Genomic DNA, 20860 nt, shown 5'->3' with positions numbered 1-20860 from the left:
TTGTTGGAATGGCCTAAGCAGTGGGTCACCCCTCTGAATCTGGTCTGCTTGAGGTTTCTTCCTCAAAAATAAAAAAAAAGTTAGCTTGTATTTAAAGTTGGAAGAAGTAAATTTAGTGGAAACTAATTGGTACGCAAATGATTTTCAAAGTTATCTGAAAAGCTAATGATACAATAAATTGCTTTGCTAATTAGGTATTCGCTGATTATCTGAACTGTTCCCAACACTGGTGGTAATTAAACATCCAAACCAAGCTTAGTCTGTTAGCAATAGCTTGTTTTGTCACTGTGAGATGGCTGAAGAAGCGTGTTCAGGCTCCAGTCATCCTGTTCCACCATTTATGTGATGCCAAGGAGTTAGATGGCGTCAAACATAGCCAAGATGGTGACGTTCATAGCCGCGCCATTTGAGCTTCAAACCCCCTCTTCAGAAAACCGACACGTGATGTCAGGTTTTATCCAGTATATACTTACAGTATAGTCTGTGGTCATGACTCGTTTAGAGAGCTGGTGAGTTCACTTACATCCATCTGTGATGCTGATGGTTTCATCTACAAATTAGTGAAATCTAACGAAGACCTGTGCTCTTCTTGTCAAGACAGCTGCTTCTCACATTCTTTCAGAAGTTGTAAATTGAAGTATAGATTTCTCTGATGTTTTTTCAGGAAGAAAATGTTCACAAACGTACTGCAGGAAATGATTGCCCTGAAGGCATCAACACCTTCTTGCTTGTAATCTTGCTTGTGTTGCAGGCTGGTGATGCAGGGTAAGAAAAAAAAAAAAAAAAAAAAAAATCAAAGTAACACCTTTTGAGGATTGTTTTCCGAGGCTTTAAATGTTTGAGGTTTTTGCCGCTATTTTTGGTGGTAAGGTGGCGACGCGTCTAAAATGGCAGGAAAACAGCAATAGGAATGGTAATTTCATGAATATGTTTATGCTCGCTCTTCCGTGAAGGTCAAACTGCATTAGGAAATGGAATATTTAACAGGATTTAATCGATTCAGTTTATGCAGCAGCCAGGATTATTACAGTTAAGATCAATTGTTTGCGCATCACAAATTAATTACAGTGGCTTTTTTTCTCTCTCTCTTAATAACAAAGCCTCAGTATTGCTGCGACAGCATTTGGACTCAAGTTTTTACAGTTTCTCTCTGAGCACTTCTGTGTTTCATCTGTGTGGTGAGTGGGTTCTATAATACTCTAAAACCCATTTTGGTAAAAGGGCAAATGATGCCTTCCATATTATTTAATGGCATTCATCTCTCTTTTTATTGGTATGTTTACTCTGAGGGAAACACTTTCTACCCCTTCATTCCCCCCCACTATAAATAATTCATTTAGAATCTGGAAATAACAGGGGCATAAAGAAAAATATATGTATTACCAGTGATCTGGGAGAGAAGCCAAAGGATATGTCGGACACAATTACGGGAACAGGGTGAATAATTCCTCCTGTGTAGTGCCCGGGCCCCACTTGTCCCTTTGGCTGTGCTCTTGTGCAGCTTGTGTGGAAGGGTGCATTAAGCCGCTCAGGTGTACTGATGGAGGTTGAAAGTGACCCTCTGCTCTCGACACGGGCGCAGAGCTGCAGCGCATCCGGCTAAGCCACTTTGACTGTCTGACGTGCACGGCCAGCCTGGCTGAAGCATTGACGCCAGCTAACTTACAAGGATCCCCCCGAGCGCATATTACACATTCTCGGCCAAACTAATCGGCGTGGATGTTTGCGCCGTCGTCTGTTGATGTTGCTCCACTATCACGTCTTAGCTACTCAATGTGTGAACAGAGCAAAGAGCGGCTGATGAAACTAAACGGTCAGTTACAGCAAATAAAACTGCAATCACCGCCAGCTTTACAATTTGATAATTTTGTTGACAAACGTATATTTTTGGTTAAATGTGCAGTAATGACAAAATTATGGCAAAAAATAATGGTTGATTAAATCCACGTTAACTTTCTCTATATTAAAAGTGAAGTGGCCTCTGTGTGCATGCGTGTAACTTCGGTCACGGACAAACCGGGGAGAGCTGACATTTGCCTTGTGGTATGCTTATGTATTTTGGGTCAAGGATGAATACCGCAAAAACAGAAAGTTGATAGGACAAATATTTTTGGAGAAATCAGGTATATTAGGTAACAACAGTGAACAATGGATGTTGATATCAGTATTAATCAGTCCCTGGTAACCAGATAAGCTCTGAACAAAAGAAACATCTCAACTTTGCCAGTTGTAAAACATGACATCAACTAAATAAAATTATTCACAAACATTTCTCATTTTAATTTCCTGCACTTTAGTTAAAATCATTATAGAAACTTTGCATAATTTATTACCACCCTTGAAAAATGTCAGGTACCGATTTTATGAACACTACCCAATCTAGAGCCCATGGATCCCCATGGGCAACGCATTAGTTTAGATGAATTCATTATAAAAGAAATATGTAAAAACAAGATTACCATATTTTCTGGCGTGTAACTCATGATTTTTTTTTTTTTTTTTTTTTTTGGTAGTTTGGGAGGTCTTGCGACTTGTATACCGAAAAAATACTCATTCGTTATTAATGCTAATTAAGTCCCTTTGGCTACTCCCTTGTTGCCACAGTAGATCCAGTGAGGATCTGCATATTGATTTGGCACAAGTTTCATCCCTGATGTCCTTCCTGACGTAACGCTACATTACATGGAAAAATATGGGATAGGTGGGGCTTGAACCAAGAACCTTCTTCATTGACACCATGTGCACAAACCATTTGGCCACCACCCCTACTACATTTGTTATTACTAATAATACCAATTATGATAATGAATATTTTATATAGGCCTTTGCCAGGAATCAAAGCAGTAAACAAAATAAACTCTTAATAATAAAAGAATGAATGTCAAAAATAAAATGTTTACTTCAACAGTGCATAAAAATCTCAATTTAAAGACCTCATAATAAGAGAAAAAAAGGTGCGACTTATACTCTAGTGCAAATAATATATGTTTTTTTTTCCTCCTCAAGAGGCATTCACAGATACGACCTATACTCAGGAAAACACAGATAGTGCACCCTATGATGCCCTTTGACCCACATTGTATGCACTGTAGCTTTGGTGTAGAAGATGCTACTTGGCCCTGTAAATCTGTAGTGAGGAATTTTTCTACCGCCAGAAATAACGAAATCAATGCAATCCATTTAGCAACAAGCTAAGCGGTAAGTGTATAATGCTAACCACTAAGTGCATTAGTACCGCTTTGATGCAATGAGTCATCACCATAATTAGAAGGTGTGTCACGTATATTATGGACACCGTCTATGCGCTATGTGCTACTTCACGTTGCATCCGTGAACTGAGAGCTGATCTCACACTGTTTGCCGTCTTTGTAGCAGCTGAAATACAATGTATTATTTAGACATTTTATTTAACATAATGTCAGGAGGGAGAGAAAATCTTTTAAGAATAAAAATATGAGTGATATGGACATTGTATTTACGGCATCAGTCTCCTGAAGTAAACCCTTTTTCTGCTTTCTTTGCACAAATTTATGGTGTCCTATGTGATAAAATAAACTGCTGCCAGAAGATCACATGAATTACAGGAGAGTTTATTTTCTTATATTCTGTATTATTCGGTTTTATGAAAAGCTAATTATTGTAAAAACACTGCACAAATGAACAATTTAGAATATCTCGAACAGGATAAACAAATAGACAAACGTGTCTGTAATTATTAACAAACATCCACCAACAGGAGGGGGATATTTAAGATGCAAATTACATGAGTTAAAAATATAAAAACAACAAGCATTTTAAGTAGATTAATTTTCTCTTTGTGCTGCTGAAGGTGGTGAAAAAGTATTTCTGAATTTCCATAATGAGAGCAGGAATGAATAGTTTATTGCTTAATATCAAAAAGTATGCTTGTGGATGTGAAATTTTGCAAAATAATAATTATAAATGCATTGATTTATTGTGGCCTTTACAATTAGGTTTTAAAATTATGATTTTATGTTTTAGCAGTAGCAGCATTACCAGATAGAGCATTCGGTGAAACAGGAAGTTTAAATCTAAAACTCTTCATATTTCAGTAACAGAGCCTCGGTTTCGAAAAGACGAGCCACTATATATATATATACTCAACAAAAATATAAACGCAACACTTTTGGTTTTGCTCCCATTTTGTATGAGATGAACTCAAAGATCTAAAACTTTTTCCACATACACAATATCACCATTTCCCTCAAATATTGTTCACAAACCAGTCTAAATCTGTGATAGTGAGCACTTCTCCTTTGCTGAGATAATCCATCCCACCTCACAGGTGTGCCATATCAAGATGCTGATTAGACACCATGATTAGTGCACAGGTGTGCCGTAGACTGCCCACAATAAAAGGCCACTCTGAAAGGTGCAGTTTTATCACACAGCACAATGCCACAGATGTTGCAAGATTTGAGGGAGCGTGCAATTGGCATGCTGACAGCAGGAATGTCAACCAGAGCTGTTCCTCGTGTATTGAATGTTAATTTCTCTACCATAAGCCGTCTCCAAAGGCGTTTCAGAGAATTTGGCAGTACATCCAACCAGCCTCACAACCGCAGACCACATGTAACCACACCAGCCCAGGACCTCCACATCCAGCATGTTCACCTCCAAGATCGTCTGAGACCAGCCACTCGGACAGCTGCTGAAACAATCGGTTTGCATAACCAAAGAATTTCTGCACAAACTGTCAGAAACCGTCTCAGGGAAGCTCATCTGCATGCTCGTCGTCCTCATCGGGGTCTCGACCTGACTCCAGTTCATTGTCGTAACCGACTTGAGTGGGCAAATGCTCACATTCGCTGGCGTTTGGCACGTTGGAGAGGTGTTCTCTTCACGGATGAATCCCGGTTCACACTGTCCAGGGCAGATGGCAGACAGCGTGTGTGGCGTCGTGTGGGTGAGCAGTTTTCTGATGTCAATGTTGTGGATTGAGTGGCCCATGGTGGCGGTGGGGTTATGGTATGGGCAGGCGTCTGTTATGGATGAAGAACACAGGTGCATTTTATTGATGGCATTTTGAATGCACAGAGATACCGTGACGAGATCCTGAGGCCCATTGTTGTGCCATACATCCAAGAACATCACCTCATGTTGCAGCAGGATAATGCATGGCCCCATGTTGCAAGGATCTGTACACAATTCTTGGAAGCTGAAAATGTCTCAGTTCTTGCATGGCCGGCATACTCACCGGACATGTCACCCATTGAGCATGTTTGGGATGCTCTGGACCGGCGTATACGACAGCATGTACCAGTTCTTGCCAATATCCAGCAACTTCCCACAGCCATTGAAGAGGAGTGGACCAACACTCCACAGGCCACAATTGACATCCTGATCAACTCTATGCGAAGGAGATGTGTTGCACTGCATGAGGCAAATGGTGGTCACACCAGATACTGACTGGTATCCCCCCCAATAAAACAAAACTGCACCTTTCAGAGTGGCCTTTTATTGTGGGCAGTCTAAGGCACACCTGTGCACTAATCATGGTGTCTAATCAGCATCTTGGTATGGCACACCTGTGAGGTGGGATGGATTATCTCAGCAAAGGAGAAGTGCTCACTATCACAGATTTAGACTGGTTTGTGAACAATATTTGAGGGAAATGTTGATATTGTGTATGTGGAAAAAGTTTTAGATCTTTGAGTTCATCTCATACAAAATGGGAGCAAAACCAAAAGTGTTGCATTTATATTTTTGTTGAGTATAGTTGGATTGGAACCAAGATTTTACTTGTTTACTAGTGTGCTTGGGGTAATTGTCTTGTTAAAACACCCATTTCAAGGGCATGTCCTCTTCAGCATAAGGCAACATGACCTCTTCAAGTATTTTGACATATCCAAACTGATCCATGATACCTGGTATGCGATATATAGGCCCAACACCATAGTAGGAGAAACATGCCCATATCATGATGCTTGCACCACCATGCTTCACTGTCTTCACTGTGAACTGTTGCTTGAATTCAGAGTTTCAAAGATCTGGCAACTTGCTTCTGACAGATTGTTTGTTGCTGTGACGCCACTCTGAACTTCACAAGGTTGTATACGCTTCTTTTATTTCTGTTTAGCACTCTTCTGGTTATTAATTGTATCTACTCTGAATGTTATTTAACAACAGTCCTGTTGTGAATCGCTAGCAGTTAGCATTCGCTAGCGGTTAGCTTTAGCTAGCTAGGTCGACCCCTCCCCTCTCTGTTGTTACTTTTTATAGCTGTTTCTTTTCTACCTGTTTAATACTTCTGTTTGTTTTTCAGTTGAACTGCTATGAATTTTAGGTCATTATTTTACCCATGTAAATCTTATTATATAATAATACAATAAGATAATAATAGTAAGATAAAAATAATATAATAATATCTTCTTATAATTATTTTACTCCTGTGTAAAATCTTAGGAGCGGCTAGCATTTTCACTAGCAGTTAGCTTGCATTAGCTATTTCGGACCCGTCATCATTTTTTCATTTCATTTTTTTACACACCTGTTAGTTAACTGTTTAGTGTATTTTATAGCTGCTGGTTTTTTACCTGTTTAATACTTCTGTTAGATTTTCAGTGTAACTGCTGTGAATTTTAATTCATTTATTTGCGTCTGTGTGAGCCTTAGGAGTGGTTAGCTTATCCATTATTGGTTAGCTCGTGTTTGCTTGGCTACATTCTTGAATTTCTTAGTGCACAAAGTACACTACTAATTCTACTTTACACCCTCCATAAATCCTGCGTGATGTTGGAAGATAGGGTGGCTATCTTAGAGAGCCATGTCCATAAGTTACAGCAGCTTCTTAGCGCAGTGGAGTTAGATGTTACGGGCACTCCAGATGAGGTTAGTGTTGGGCCGGCTAGCGAGCCCATTAGCATCAGCTTATAAACGGCGGTTGTGGAGGACGGCTTTCGGACTGTGGCTAGGCGGAGGAAGCCCCGTAGGGCTTGGTGCCCAGTTGCGGCACCCCGATCACACTCGACAGTGCGAACTGTGAATTGGTTCTCCCCCTTGGATTTGCCAGATGTGAATTCTCTGAGCCCACAAGTGACTTCCACACCTGTCTCCAGGCCGAAACACCAGACTTTAGTGACAGGGGATTCTATCACCTGCAAAGTCAGGTTACAGACGCCGGCTGACCTTAAATGTATTCCTGGGGCCAGAGTTCCCGACATTGCATCTCATCTTAGGGTGCTGATGCTGCAGAAGGGAAGACAGACGAAGGAACATGACATGAGATATAGTCACATAGTTATTCACGTTGGCACCAATGATATCAGGATGAAGCACTCAGAGATCACAAAAATGGACATACAGAGGACTTGTGACCTTGCCAGAAAGATGTGTCGGCATTGATTAATAGTCTCTGGTCCCCTCCCCTCCCAGGGTACTAATGAGGCATTTAGCAGGCTGACATCGTTAAATAGGTGGCTGGCGCAGTTGTGTAGACAGCAAGGTTTTAGCTTTATTGATAACTGGCCTTCGTTCTGGGGCTGCCATGGCTTGCTGATGCCGGACGGCCTCCACCCTACTGGGGAAGGCGCTGCCATCTTGTCTGCGAACATAGATAGAGCTCTACAGGGAGGGTAACATTAGGAATCTACAGCAGGCCACAGAGGAGGTGATTAGAGACCCTACAAGGCTTATGACAAATGTGGGTGTGGAATCCATTAGCTTAGCAGGGAATTTAGTGCAGAAAATCCACTATGGTGATAGTGCAGTTTATTTGCCAGGGAGGAAATTTCAACAAGTTGAGACTGTGGCCTGCGTCCATAGTTGTGTCCATAAAAATCATAGAGGAATATGCTTTCCAAACTTAATACCCATTACTATATTGGATGATGCTGAAATTGAGGATGGCCCAGTGGTTGTTCCAGCAATAGTAAAGATTTCATGTCTGCTACCTATAACGTGCGTGGAATGTCTTAAAACCTAAACCTACTTTTAGGCATCTTATATATATGCTACTCTGGAACCACCCCTAAACCCAAACAGCTCAACTGTCAACCCCACTGAGGTCCTTAGACTGGGTCTCATTAACATAAGATCACTGTCCTCAAAATCATTGTTGATCAATGATCTAATTATTGATCATCACTTTGATATGATTGGGCTATGTGAAACCTGGCTTAAACCTACAGCTGTCCTCCCCTTAAATGAGGCCTGCCCACCAGCATATATATTTAGTCACGTCCCTCGTGATGCGAAGCAAGGCGGGGTGTTGCTCTTAATTATAAATTTAGGTTTAGCTTATTAGTTGTTGGGGGTTACAAATATCACTCGTTTGAGCATCTGATTCTCCGCTATTACTTTGTCACTGTATATAGGCCTCCTGGCCCATATTCTGAATTCCTAGATGAATTTGGTGCGTTCATCTCTAACTTGTCAACTAGTGTAGATAACATTCTGATCATTGGTGACTTTACATTCATATAAATAAGCCTTATGATCCCCTCTGCAAATCATTTATGGAAATTGTGGATGCATTAGGATTTCGGCAATGCATTCGGGACTCGACGCACATTAATGGAAATACCCTGGATCTGGTTCTCGCACGTGGTATTGCTGTAACGAATATTGACATCATGCCTCTTACATCAGTGGTGTCTGATCACTCAGTTATTAAGTTTACAATTTCGCTGCTGTGTTTAGTGGAACAACAACCTTATATATCATTACGGCGATGCATCAACTCCTCAACTAAGACTGAACTCAAAGCTAGACTGCCTGATGTCTTAGCTTCATATTTGACAAATACCTAGTCAGTAGACAGACTTGGATAGTTTAAACTCAGTGCTCAAAACTACAGTTGACATGATTGCACCACCTTTGTTAAAACCGCGCTCCCCCACATCACAGTCACCTTGGTTTAATGATTATCTGCGTGACCTCAAGCATAAAACAAGAGGTCTAGAACGGAAATGGCGCTGTTCAAAATTAGAAGCATTTCACCTTGCATGGCGTGATGCTATCTTATATACGAGGTCTGTGATAAAAGTAACGGACCTTATTATTTTTTTCAAAAATCATCTGGATTTGAATCACGTGTGATTACATCAGACATGCTTGAACCCTCGTGGGCATGCAAGAGTTTTTTCACGCCTGTCGGTTACGTCATTCGCCTGTGGGCAGTCTTTGAGTGAGGAGTCGCCCACCCTCTCGTCGTTTTTTCATTGTTTAAGAATGGCTCAGAGACTGCTGCTTTGTTTGATAAAAAATTTTTTCAAAAAACTGTAAGGCACAACTGAGTGGACACCATTCGATAAATTCAGCTGGTTTTTTCGGTAAAAATGTTTAACGGCTGATGAGAGATTTGGTCTGGTAGTGTCGCTTTAAGGACGGCCCACGGCGCCTGACGGCGATCTGCGCTTCGAGGCGGCAGCGTCTCACCGTTTCAAGTTGAAAACTTCCACATTTCAGGCTCTGTTGACCCAGTAAGTCGTCAGAGAACAGAGAACTTTCAGAAGAAGTCGGCATGAGGAGTTTATTTGGACATTCCATTGTTAACGGTCATTTTGTAATGAAAGAACATATGGGCAGAGTTGCATGTCGGGCCGGACCCGACCGCGGGGGGTCGCGACAGGAAAAACACCTTAACGGGCAAGTTGGAACATGCCCAAGCTGTTAAACAGTTTCTCAGTTACTCACTTGTTGAAAGCCATCAAAAGCCGCCTGAATTTTACAAATGGTTTTCAACATGGAGGTGTTTTTCCTGTCGTGGTGCACACAGATTCGCCGAGTCGTTTCCGTGACGAAAATGTCCTTAAACAGTGGAATGTCCGCATAAAGGCCTCTTCTGAATCTTCTCTGTTCTCTCACGACATCCTGGGTGAATTAAGCCTTAAATTAGAATGTTTTCAGGTCGAAACAGGCCCACGACGGCGCCTGGAAGCACTGCATGACGTCCCGCTCCATGGGAAGTCCTTACAGCGACAGAAACACCCCATAATCTCTCATCAGCCGTTAAACTTTTCACCGAAAACCATCTTAATTTCTCGAATAGTGTCCACTCGGATATCCCTCACAGGTCCAGAAAAAATGTTGATAAAGCAACGCGCGCCGTCCTCAGCGCCTATTCAGACAAAGAGATTCCGACGGGCGGGGTGGAGCACTCGTCACTCAGGGCCTGCCCACAGGCGAATGACGTCACCGACACGTGTGAAAAAATCACAGATCTCGTATATATATATATATATATATATATATATATATATATATATATATATATATATATATATATATATATATATGCTGCCCCTATATACTGTATATACACAGGTGTTTGCCCTATGAGTCAGATTTTTTTCCCTGCAAAGCGCATCACTCGGTAGCAGTCAGCCTTAGACTTTTCAAGTGTATTTGTCAGGCTTACCGAGGTGGCGTGGCTGGACACAAATGCAGTATTCAGTTGTCAGTAAAACAGAGTTTAATGAAAATACAGTCCGGGTTCGGTACACAGGTAGGCAGACCAAGATAAGCAGCAGGATCCGAAGCATTAGGCAGAGACGGCGTCAAAAACAGGCAGGCAGGTCAAAAACACAGGTAGACAAAAACAGGACAGAAATGCTCAGAAGAATAAGTGCTCAAAAGTGGCTCAAGGCTCAGCAATCTCGTAACCAGACAGGGTGACAGGTGTGACTGAAATAGAGGGAGTGATTAGCAGGAAATGTAAAACAGGTGTGTATGGAGGGATCTGGAAGGGGAGTGGCAAGCTGGAGAGAGGATCACAAGGAAACGCCCACCACCAAGCAGGATAGTGACAAAGAATGGTAACTACAAAATAAAGAAACAAAAAGACACAACATACAAGCCCCAATCATGACAGTATTGAGCACCTGTCAGATTCTCATTTGCTATAAGTTCAAGTTCAAGTTTATTCAGAACTTGGCACTAAAATAAAACAAAACAAAATAAAACACAACTTATTTCTCAGCCAGTCAACCCAAGCAACCGAAATGGTGTAGGTAGAAGCAAAGCTTATGAGGTATATACGTACACTTACACCTTTTACCTCAGCAACTTTTACTTATCACAACAAAACCAAAACAAAGTGAGCAGAACAGCAAACAGAGACATCTTAAAATAACCAATAAACTCAAATTCCTCATCATATCGACACTGATAACAGCACACATCGCTTAATCCAAAAAAAAACCCAAACAAAATTAATAACTTAATTGTCCATACTTTAACCAACAGCTATATAGCCTTCACCATAAATTAAAATTTTCAGAGAATTTAGACAATTTTTACATTTCAGAAAACATGAGTTCCTTATATTGGCGTTGATGTCCTTCGCCAAATTATTGTAACATGAATGAACGACTTGAGCAAAGGTATTGCATCAAATTTTGCCAAAAGCTTGGTGATACCCAAGCAGAAACCATTCAGAAGATTCAGCAGGCTTTTGGTGATGATGCCATGACCATAACGCAAATGGGGAATAACCACTTCAAGAATGGGTGTTCCAGTAGGCCACCCGAAAGCCGAAATGACAAAGTGATTGACAGAATACAGATTGTGGTCATGGATGATGGTCATGTCATGATCCAAAAACTTGCAGCCAAGATGGGGATAAGCACAGGTTTGGTACATTCCATTTTGACAGAGAATTTGGGCATGCAGAGAGTATCAGCTAACTGTCTAGAAGTTCCATCATGATAATGGGCCTGCCCATTGTGCTTAGCTGATTCAAGCTTTCCTGGCCAACACTCCTGTGAATTGCCAGGTTCCCTGCTCTCCTGACATGGCTCCCTCTGATTTTTGACTGTTCCCCAAGATCAAAACGACACTAAAAGAGACTCAATTTGAGTTGAGAGAAGACATATGGGAAAACGAGATGGCTCAGCTGAACCTCATTCCAAAAGAGGTATTCTAGAAATGCTTCCATCAGTGGCAGAACCACTGGGAGAAGTGTGTGCAATCCAAAGGAGACTACTTAGAAGGGGATTAGGATTTCAGACCCCCAGTTGAGTAATTGTATTTCTTGAATTTGATGGCTAGATCAGGTCGTCTGCAAGCAAATGATTTAGCACCAGGTTCTCCACAAACATGAGTTGCGTGGGAGGAGAGGGGCGGCCGCATATCCGGCCGCGCCTCAGTCCAGTCACGAGCGGCTCTGCTTACTGGGCCCCCTCCCGGGGGGGAGGCCCAGCTATCAGGGGCCAACCAAAAATCCACGGCGCTTCGGTATCACTTCGTCTAGGCAGGATTCTGACTTAGAGGCGTTCAGTCATAATCCCTCAGATGGTAGCTTCGCACCATTGGCTCCTCAGCCAAGCACATACACCAAATGTCTGAATCTGTGGTTCCTCTCGTACTGAGCAGGATTACTATTGAAATAACACATCATCAGTAGGGTAAAACTAACTTGTCTCACGATGGTCTAATCCCAGCTCACGTTCCCTATTAGTGGGTGAACAATCCAACGCTTGGTGAATTCTGCTTCACAATGATAGGAAGAGCCGACATCGAAGTATCAAAAAGCAACGTCGCTGGGGGAGGTGATGGTCTAGTGGTTAAGGTGTTGGGCTTGAGTCCAGAAGATCATAAATTCAAATCCCTGCCTGACTGGAAAATCCCTAAGGGCCAGGCCTTTAATCCCCTATTGCTCCCGGTGTGTAGTGAGCGCCTTGTATGGCAGCACCCTGACATCGGGGTGAATGTGAGGCATAATTCTAAAGCGCTTTGAGCGTCTGATTCAGGTGGAAAAGCGCAATATAAATGCAGTCCATTTACCATTTATTTGAATTCACCACATAACGGCAGCAGAAAGCGCAGCACAGAAGAAGCCCAGAAGAACAAGAAGCCAGCTGTTGCTAGCTTAGCCTAAATCACATAGCATAACTTTCCTGTTCTGAACTAGTATGACAGTATTAATAAATTACGAATTAAACATAAAGGTCTCACAGGTACACTTATCCATTCGACTGCCTACCAGTATTAAACATGTTGATCCAAGAACCTTGCACCGACATTAGAATTTTTTAAGAGTTTGAATATGTGGAAGTCACCTTCATACAGTCATAATGTTCACACTGTTGCACTGGTTGTAATTAGTCTTCATGGTAAATATTCCAGGTAATATATATTAAGTTCTTCTACTCTCTTTAAGGTAAAGTATGCAACTGTTAATTTGTGCAAATGATGGGTGACTGTGTAATTATGACGGGTTCAGTGAAGAGCAGTGGTCAGTAAATGTATACACATTCAGTCTGCTATTATCTCTCATGCCATGTTTCACACTTTTATTACAGCAGCCGTGTTTCCTTTTTAAAATATTATGTGCTTTTCTTCTCTATTTCATGGCCCACAAATCTGTGATCGACTTTGTGGTTTGTTGAGAAAAGCTGTACACGTGATTTTATCCAGATTAGTTGCAACGGGCTTGACCTAGTCGCACCTCCTCAGTCTGGCTTTGCTAACGTGAAATCTATTAAGCCCGGGAGCACAGGCTCGTCTAGGTCAAGCCTCGCGTTTTCTGTTATCCAACATTCTGCCTTTGTGAAATACCCAGCAGGTTGGTACTGTACTCATTCGAGTCTCTGCTGGCTGGAACTGTCAGCTTCTTTATTCAGCTATTATTTCAGCTTGTAAAAAGTCAATACTAGATGATGACAAACATTCATTTCTAAATTCAAAGAACAACTGAAAAGTCACTAAGCATAGATGTATAGCTTAGCGTCCAGTTGACATGTCATAACCCATAACCAGTATCTTCATGTCTTGCCACGGTCACTGCAGTGTTCCTCACACCGGCATCACACAAACCCAAGTGAATCATCTTCATCCTTTATGAGAGAATGAGAATGACATTATGATGATCTGTTGCTGACGATTCATTCCAACTGTATCTGTGCTGCTGTTGCTGAAACTTTGACACAATTAGTCAAAGAATTCTGTTGGACAGGCTCGAGAGCTCTTTTAGTATCTCCAGTAGGTTGCTTTTGTGGCTGAGGTGATATTTATTGGGTCAGCTGGAAAGTGCTGTCTTTAACATCTTCTCTGGATGCCTCATTATGAAGCATGAGGTTCCTCAGGGGTTGGTTTTTTGCCCATTATTATTTTCTCTATTTACCTTGGGAAAGTTCATATGTTGCTATAGGATTAATTTTCACTGCTAGGCAGAAGATTTACAGTTGTATATGCTAGTGCCTGCAGAAGACAGATCCAATAGTGCAAGGTTTGACGTTTGCCTGGCTGCAGTGAGGAAGTAGTTGTTGTCCAACTGCTGAGAAAAACTGAGATGTCAGCAAACAATAATATTTGATCATCTCAACCTATCTTGAGGCGTCACAGTGATTAAACACAGTGATACAGTTCACAATCAATTTCAGTGTTGTGAAGCACTTTGTACCTATATAAAAGCTCTCTCCAAATTAATTTATTATTATTATAGTTGTTGTTTTAGACTAATTTCAACCATTTACTGTAACGTTGCATAACACAACAAAATAGCCGACATGCTGACTTAGTTAACATTTCTGTCAGATTTTCTGGGACACTCCACTTTACATAAAATATAGAATATATAATAAATATATAATAATAGAAACATATAATAATATAATATGTGCTTTATAAAGAAAGCAAGAAGAGGCTTGTAAATTAAGCCAAATAAAGAGAGTCAGAGTTCCTCTACATGTAACCTGTGTAATATGTGGACAAGGTTAATTGTTTTGTGTTTAATAGTAATTGTAGGGAGGGTCCATGTATTTTAAATTAAGCTGCCAGAAAAATAATTGTGTCATTAATTGCGTGCTTTATGAGTAATTAATCTAAATTGACCATCTATAAATTTTTGATGTTAAAATCAATCTGTCACACGTAGGATTAAGCTCATCAAACTGCACACAAGGAAGCTGACATACAAATGGCACAAACCCTTGCAGCCTTTGGATCAATTTTCAGTTTCAATTTTTTTCAATTTATTTCATTTATATAGCGCCAAATCACAACAGAGTTGCCTCAAGGCGCTTCACACAGGTAAGGTCTAACCTTACCAACCCCCAGAGCAACAGTGGTAAGGAAAAACTCCCTCTGAGGAAGAAACCTCAAGCAGACCAGACTCAAAGAGGTGACCCTCTGCTTGGGCCATGCTACAAACATAAATTACAGAAATAATTCACAGAACAATTCATGGACGAATATACAAGAATTGCTGTTGGTGCACAGGACAGGAGGATCGCCAACACGAATACAACTCCCATCTCTGGATGGAGCTGCACCTTAAACAGAGAGAAAAAACAGAATCAGGCATCAGAAAGACAAAAAATACTATATAATTTGCCAGCATTAATCAACAAGAAAAATAGAAGAAATACTAAGGTGATTGCCGGCCACTAGCCCTAAACTTCACTAAAAGACCCAGAATTAAAAGAGTAAAAAGCGTAAAACAAAACTGCACGAGTATGCTAGCCATGTGAAAGGGAAAATAAGTGCGTCTTAAGTCTGGACTTGAAAGTCTCCACAGAATCTGACTGTTTTATTGATGCAGGAAGATCATTCCACAGAACAGGGGCACAATAAGAAAAAGCTCTGTGACCTGCAGACTTCTTATTCACCTTAGGGACACAAAGTAGTCCTGCACCCTGAGAACATAAAGCCCAGGCCGGTATGTAAGGTTTAATTAGGTCAGCTAGGTAGGGAGGTGCCAGTCCATGAATAATTTTATAGGTTAGTAGCAGAACCTTAAAATCTGATCTCACTGGGACAGGAAGCCAGTGAAGAGACGCCAAAATGGGTGTAATGTGGTCAAACTTTCTGCTTCGTGTCAAAAGTCTGGCTGCAGTATTCTGAACCAATTGGAGACCCCTAACGCTAGACTGTGGTAAACCAGAAAATAGAACATTGCAGTAGTCCAATCTAGAAGAGATGAACGCATGGATGAGGGTCTCAGCATCAGCCATAGACAAGATGGGATGAATCTTCGCTAAATTTCGCAGGTGGAAGAAAGCAGTCCTAGTAATATTTCTAATATGGAGACAAAGGACAACGAAGGATCAAAAATTACCCCAAGGTTCCTCACTTTGTCAGTGTGATGTATGACACATGAGCCGAGGCTGAGTGTTAACTGGTCAAATTGATGCCGATGTCTCACTGGACCAAGAACCATCATTTCAGTCTTTTCAGAGTTTAAAAGTAGGACATTTCTAGACATCCAACTTCTCACTGATGCAAGGCAATCTTCTAAAGATTTTATGTGAACGAGATTACCAGCAGTTATCGGCAAATATAACTGAGTATCAGTGATGCCGGTAACGCGTTACTCTAATCTGACCACTTCTTTTAGTAACGAGTAATCTAACGCGTTAATCTTTCCAAGTCAGTAATCAGATTAAAGTTACTTCTCCATGTCACTGTGCGTTACTATTATTTTTCATTGTGGGTCGATAGCAGCATTAAACTTGGTCCGTGGGCAGGAGGTCGGGGTTCGACTGAACTGCCCACTTTAAGCGAGCTGTGAGCTGATCATCCGCGGTTTTTTGCAGCTGCTCGACTCGTCCTCACCTCTTAAAGGGCGGTGATCAGCACACCTGCACTGAGCTTTACGAAGACATTTTTATACTTTTTTCCTCCTTTATTTAGAATTCTGAGCTGAGCCGCTCCGTATCGTCTCGTTAAAAACAGCTGATCCTCTGTTTTCCACTCAAATGCACCTAAACTCTCTTTCTGAGGACCACATGATGTGAAAACACAATAAAACTTTCTTACCTGTAAATCTGGTCCTGTTTTCTGCATAAATAAATGTTATCCATTCTTTGTGCTCAAACGCCAAAGCAGGGGCGAATCCAGATGGGGTGGGGGCGTGGGGGAGGGATGTGCCCCCCCCCACAACAGCCCTAGATTAAAGGTCCAGTTTTGAAGCCGTTTTTTACTACAACTACTAATATTGCTTAAAATAATAATAATTTCGACAAGTAAAATGTTTAGAGAGAATTTAAATGTTAGAAAAATGTTAGAATTTAATAGTTACATTTATAAACAATGTAGGTTAGAAATTGCAAGTTTTACTGTTACAGTGCTGTCAACAGTTAAATATGAGGTCAAGAAAGAGGTCTTTATTTTACTTTTTATAAAACAAGTATTTATTTTCATTGAAGTCAAGAAAGGGTGACTATAGTGAGTTTTGGCAAAACAGGTATTGTCATGTTGACGTGGGTTGTTGTCGACAGCTGGGAAAGTAACTAAAAAAGTAACTAGTAATCTAACTTAGTTACTTTTACAATTGAGTAATCAGTAAAGTAACTAAGTTACTTTTTCAAGGAGTAATCAGTAATCAGTAATTGGATTACTTTTTCAAAGTAACTGTGGCAACACTGCTGAGTATCATCTGCATAGCAGTGAAAGGTAATCCCAAAATGCAACAATATGTGCCCAAGGGGTGCTATATAAAGGGAGAAAAGCAGGGAGCCTAAGACAGACCCCTGAGGAACCCCAAATTTCATGTCACTAAGGTGAGAACGACTGGTCAAGTATGACGTCAGCCATGCAAGAGCACTCCCAGTAATCCCAAAATGATTTTCCAGCCTATCAAGTAGAATATGATGATCCACTGTATCAAATGTAGCACTGAGATCTAACAGCAACAGAACCGTAGTGGTGTCCGAATCCATTGTAAGCAGATCATTCACCACTTTAGTGAAAACCGTTTCTGTGGAATGACATTTTCTAAAAGCAGACTGCAGCGGCTCAAAGAGATTATTCTCAGTAAGATAGTCTACAAGCTGCCGTGACACCACTTTTTCCAGAATTTTAGCGCAAAATGATAGATTTGATAGCGGCCGATAGTTTGTCAGTACACTAGGGTCAAGATTAGGTTTCTTAAGTAATGGTTTAATCACTGCATATTTGAAACATTTAGGAACAGATCCAGAAGTTAAAGAAAGACTAATAATTTCCAGCACAATCGGCCCAAGAGTGGGCCACAGGTCCTTAAACAGTTTTGTTGGTATAGAATGAAATAAACTGTTGTGTGGGCCACTGAAGAGGAGGTACTGCTGGCCCACCACCACCAGATGGCGCCCTGCTTGGAGTGCGGGCTTCAAGTACGAAAGGGCGTCGGAGCAACGGAGAGTGACAGCTGTCATTCATCATCTGCACCAGCTGTCACTCATTTTCCACATCACCATAAAAGCCGGACTACAACTCCACCTCCCCGCTGAGAAATCAGCAACCAAGAGGTAACTTTCTCTGCGGTAATTTCTCTGCTAACCGAACTCTTCTTTGCAGCCGTTTGCCCTGTGGTGTCCTTATCTGAGCTGGAGTAAGGGCGTGACCGCGACGACTTTGCATCACACTCCATAGCAGATAAGTGGTTACACAGGAGCTGCACGAGTGTGTGATTGGAGGTGGAGGTGCTCCCTCCTTAAAGAACATTGACTGTGAGTGGACTACTGAGTGTGCGGATTCACACTCACCTGGATTTTCTCTGTTCTCTGCCAGCAGTACCAGGGTCGACAGCCGAAGGCAGAGGCCACCTGGGGACTCGGGACTTGGCGGCTCCGGTGTTCTTCAGGCCCGTTGGTGGTGGAAGCTGTGTGGGAATCAGCTCTTCTCTCGCCAGAGGTCTTCTATCTTCGAGCCTGCCCACACGTCACCTGGTGTATAATTGGCAATCCATATTTCTGTCTGTATTCCGTTGTGTGTTTCCACAACATTAAATTGTTACTTGTTGGCTTATCCATTGTCCGTTCCTTAGCGCCCCCCTGTTGTGGGTCCGTGTCACGACACCTTCCCAACATAAACAGGTTGTGCTTTATGTTGACGTTACGAGTTTCGTCAGCATGTCTAGAGAGATACCATCAAATTCTGTAAATCTAGGTAATCCCTCAGTAGTGGCGCCCACCTCTATAGCAGGGTGTAGTGGCTGGGTTAAGGCATGCTGGGATATGTTCAACCTAATGTTATCTATTTTCTTCTCAATGTAATCCAGGAAATCTTGTGCTGTAAAAGGAGAGTGAACTACAGGTGGTTGTCCATGAATAAGTATTGCCACCGTGTTGAACAAGAACTTTGAGTTATGCTTGTTTTTGTTGATCAAATCAGAGTAATAGGTCCGCTTTGTAGCCAAAAGTGCATGCTTATAGTCTAAGATAGCATCACGCCATGCAAGGTGGAATACTTCTAATTTTGAACAACGCCATTTCCGTTCTAGACCTCTTGCTTTATGCTTGAGGTCACGCAGGTAATCATTGAACCAAGGTGACTGCGATTTGAGGGAGCGCGGTTTCAACACAGGTGGTGCAATCATGTCGAGTGTCGTTTTGAGCACTGAGTTTAAACTATCCACAACTCTGTCTACTGGCTGGGTATTTGTCAGAAGTGAGGCTAAGACATCAGGCAATCTAGCTTCTAGTTCAGTCTTAGTTGAGGAGTTGATGCATCGCCGTAATGATAAATAAGGTTGTTGTTCCACTAAACACAGCAGTGAAACTGTAAACTTAATAAGTGAGTGATCAGAGACCACTGATGTAAGAGGCATGATGTCAATATTCGTGACAGCAATACCACGTGTGAGAAACAGATCCAGGGTATTTCCACTATTGTGCGTCGAATCCTGAATGCATTGCCGAAATCCTAATGCATCCACAATTTCCATAAATGATTTGGAGAGGGGATCGGAAGGTTTATTTATATGAACGTTAAAGTCACCAATGATCAGAATGTTATCTGCTCTCGTTGACAATTTAGAAATGAACGCACCAAGTAATACGGCTGATTTTTATTCTTCTGACCTTGGCAATGCATAATATCCTGAGCGGAGCGAAGAATCAGATGCTCAATCGAGTTATATTTGTGACCCCCAACCGCTAATAAGCTAAACCAAGATTTATAAATAAGAGCTACACCCCCGCCTTGCTTCGCCTCACGAGGGACGTGACTAAATGTATATGCTGGTGGGCAGGCCTCATTTAAGGGGAGGACAGCTGTAGGTTTAAGCCAGGTTTCACATAACCCAATCATATCTAAGTGATGATCAATAATTAAATCATAAATCAACAATGATTTTGAGGACAGTGATCTTATGTTAATGAGACCCAGTCTAAGGACCTCAGTGGGGTTGACAGTTGAGCTGTTTGGGTTTAGGGGTGGTTCCAGAGTGGCATATATAAGATGCCTAGAAGTAGGTTTAGGTTTGAGACATTTCACACACATTGTAGGCAGCAGACATGAAATCTTTGATATTGCTGGAACAACCACTGGGCCATCCTCAATTTCAACATGATCCAATATAGTAATGGGTATTAAGTTTGCAAAGCATATCCCCCTATGATTTTTATGGCCACGTCTACAGGAGCAGGCCACAGTCTCAACTTGTTGAATTTCCCTCCCTGGCAGATAAACTGCACTATGACCATAGTGGATTTTCTGCACTAATTTCCCCGCTAAGCTAATGGATTACACACACCCACAATTGTCATAAGCCTTGCAGGGTCTCTAATCACCTGCTCCATGGCCTGCTGTAGATTCCTAATGTTACCCTCCCTGTAGAGCTCTGTCTATGTTCGCAGACAAGATGGCGGCGCCTTCCCCAGTAGGGTGGAGGCCATCCGGCATCGGCAGGCCATGGCGGACCCGGCGGATCATATTTTTAAATTCTCTGAAACGCCTTTGGAGACGGCTTATGGTAGAGAAATGAACATTTAATACACAAGCAACAGCTCTGGTTGACATTCCTGCTGTCAGCATGCCAACTGCACGCTCCTTCAAATCTTGCGACATCTGTGGCATTGTGCTGTGTGATAAAACTGCACCTTTCAGAGTGGCCTTTTATTGTGGGCAGTCTAAGGCACACCTGTGCACTAATCATGGTGTCTAATCAGCATCTTGATATGGCACACCTGTGAGG

At 41.7% G+C, this 20860-nt stretch overlaps 2 long non-coding RNA genes across 2 annotated transcripts; one reads left to right on the top strand and one right to left on the bottom strand.

The window, feature by feature from the left end:
• Positions 1-937: 937 nt before the first annotated feature.
• Positions 938-12505, top strand: LOC117522043. Its single transcript, XR_004564125.1, has 3 exons — positions 938-947; positions 5157-5161; positions 12368-12505. It is a non-coding gene; the product is annotated as an uncharacterized LOC117522043 (long non-coding RNA).
• A 3246-nt stretch (positions 12506-15751) lies between these two features.
• On the bottom strand, positions 15752-19413 carry LOC117522665. The gene is made up of 3 exons (XR_004564284.1): positions 19283-19413; positions 18112-18114; positions 15752-15793 (listed from the first exon to the last, which is right to left on the bottom strand). It is a non-coding gene; the product is annotated as an uncharacterized LOC117522665 (long non-coding RNA).
• Positions 19414-20860: the final 1447 nt, after the last annotated feature.

The sequence above is a fragment of the Thalassophryne amazonica genome, chromosome 12, assembly GCF_902500255.1.
Source record: "Thalassophryne amazonica chromosome 12, fThaAma1.1, whole genome shotgun sequence".
NCBI lineage: Eukaryota > Metazoa > Chordata > Actinopteri > Batrachoidiformes > Batrachoididae > Thalassophryne > Thalassophryne amazonica.
Note: the sequence above shows the minus strand (reverse complement) of the source record. Positions and strands in the feature narration are given on the sequence as shown.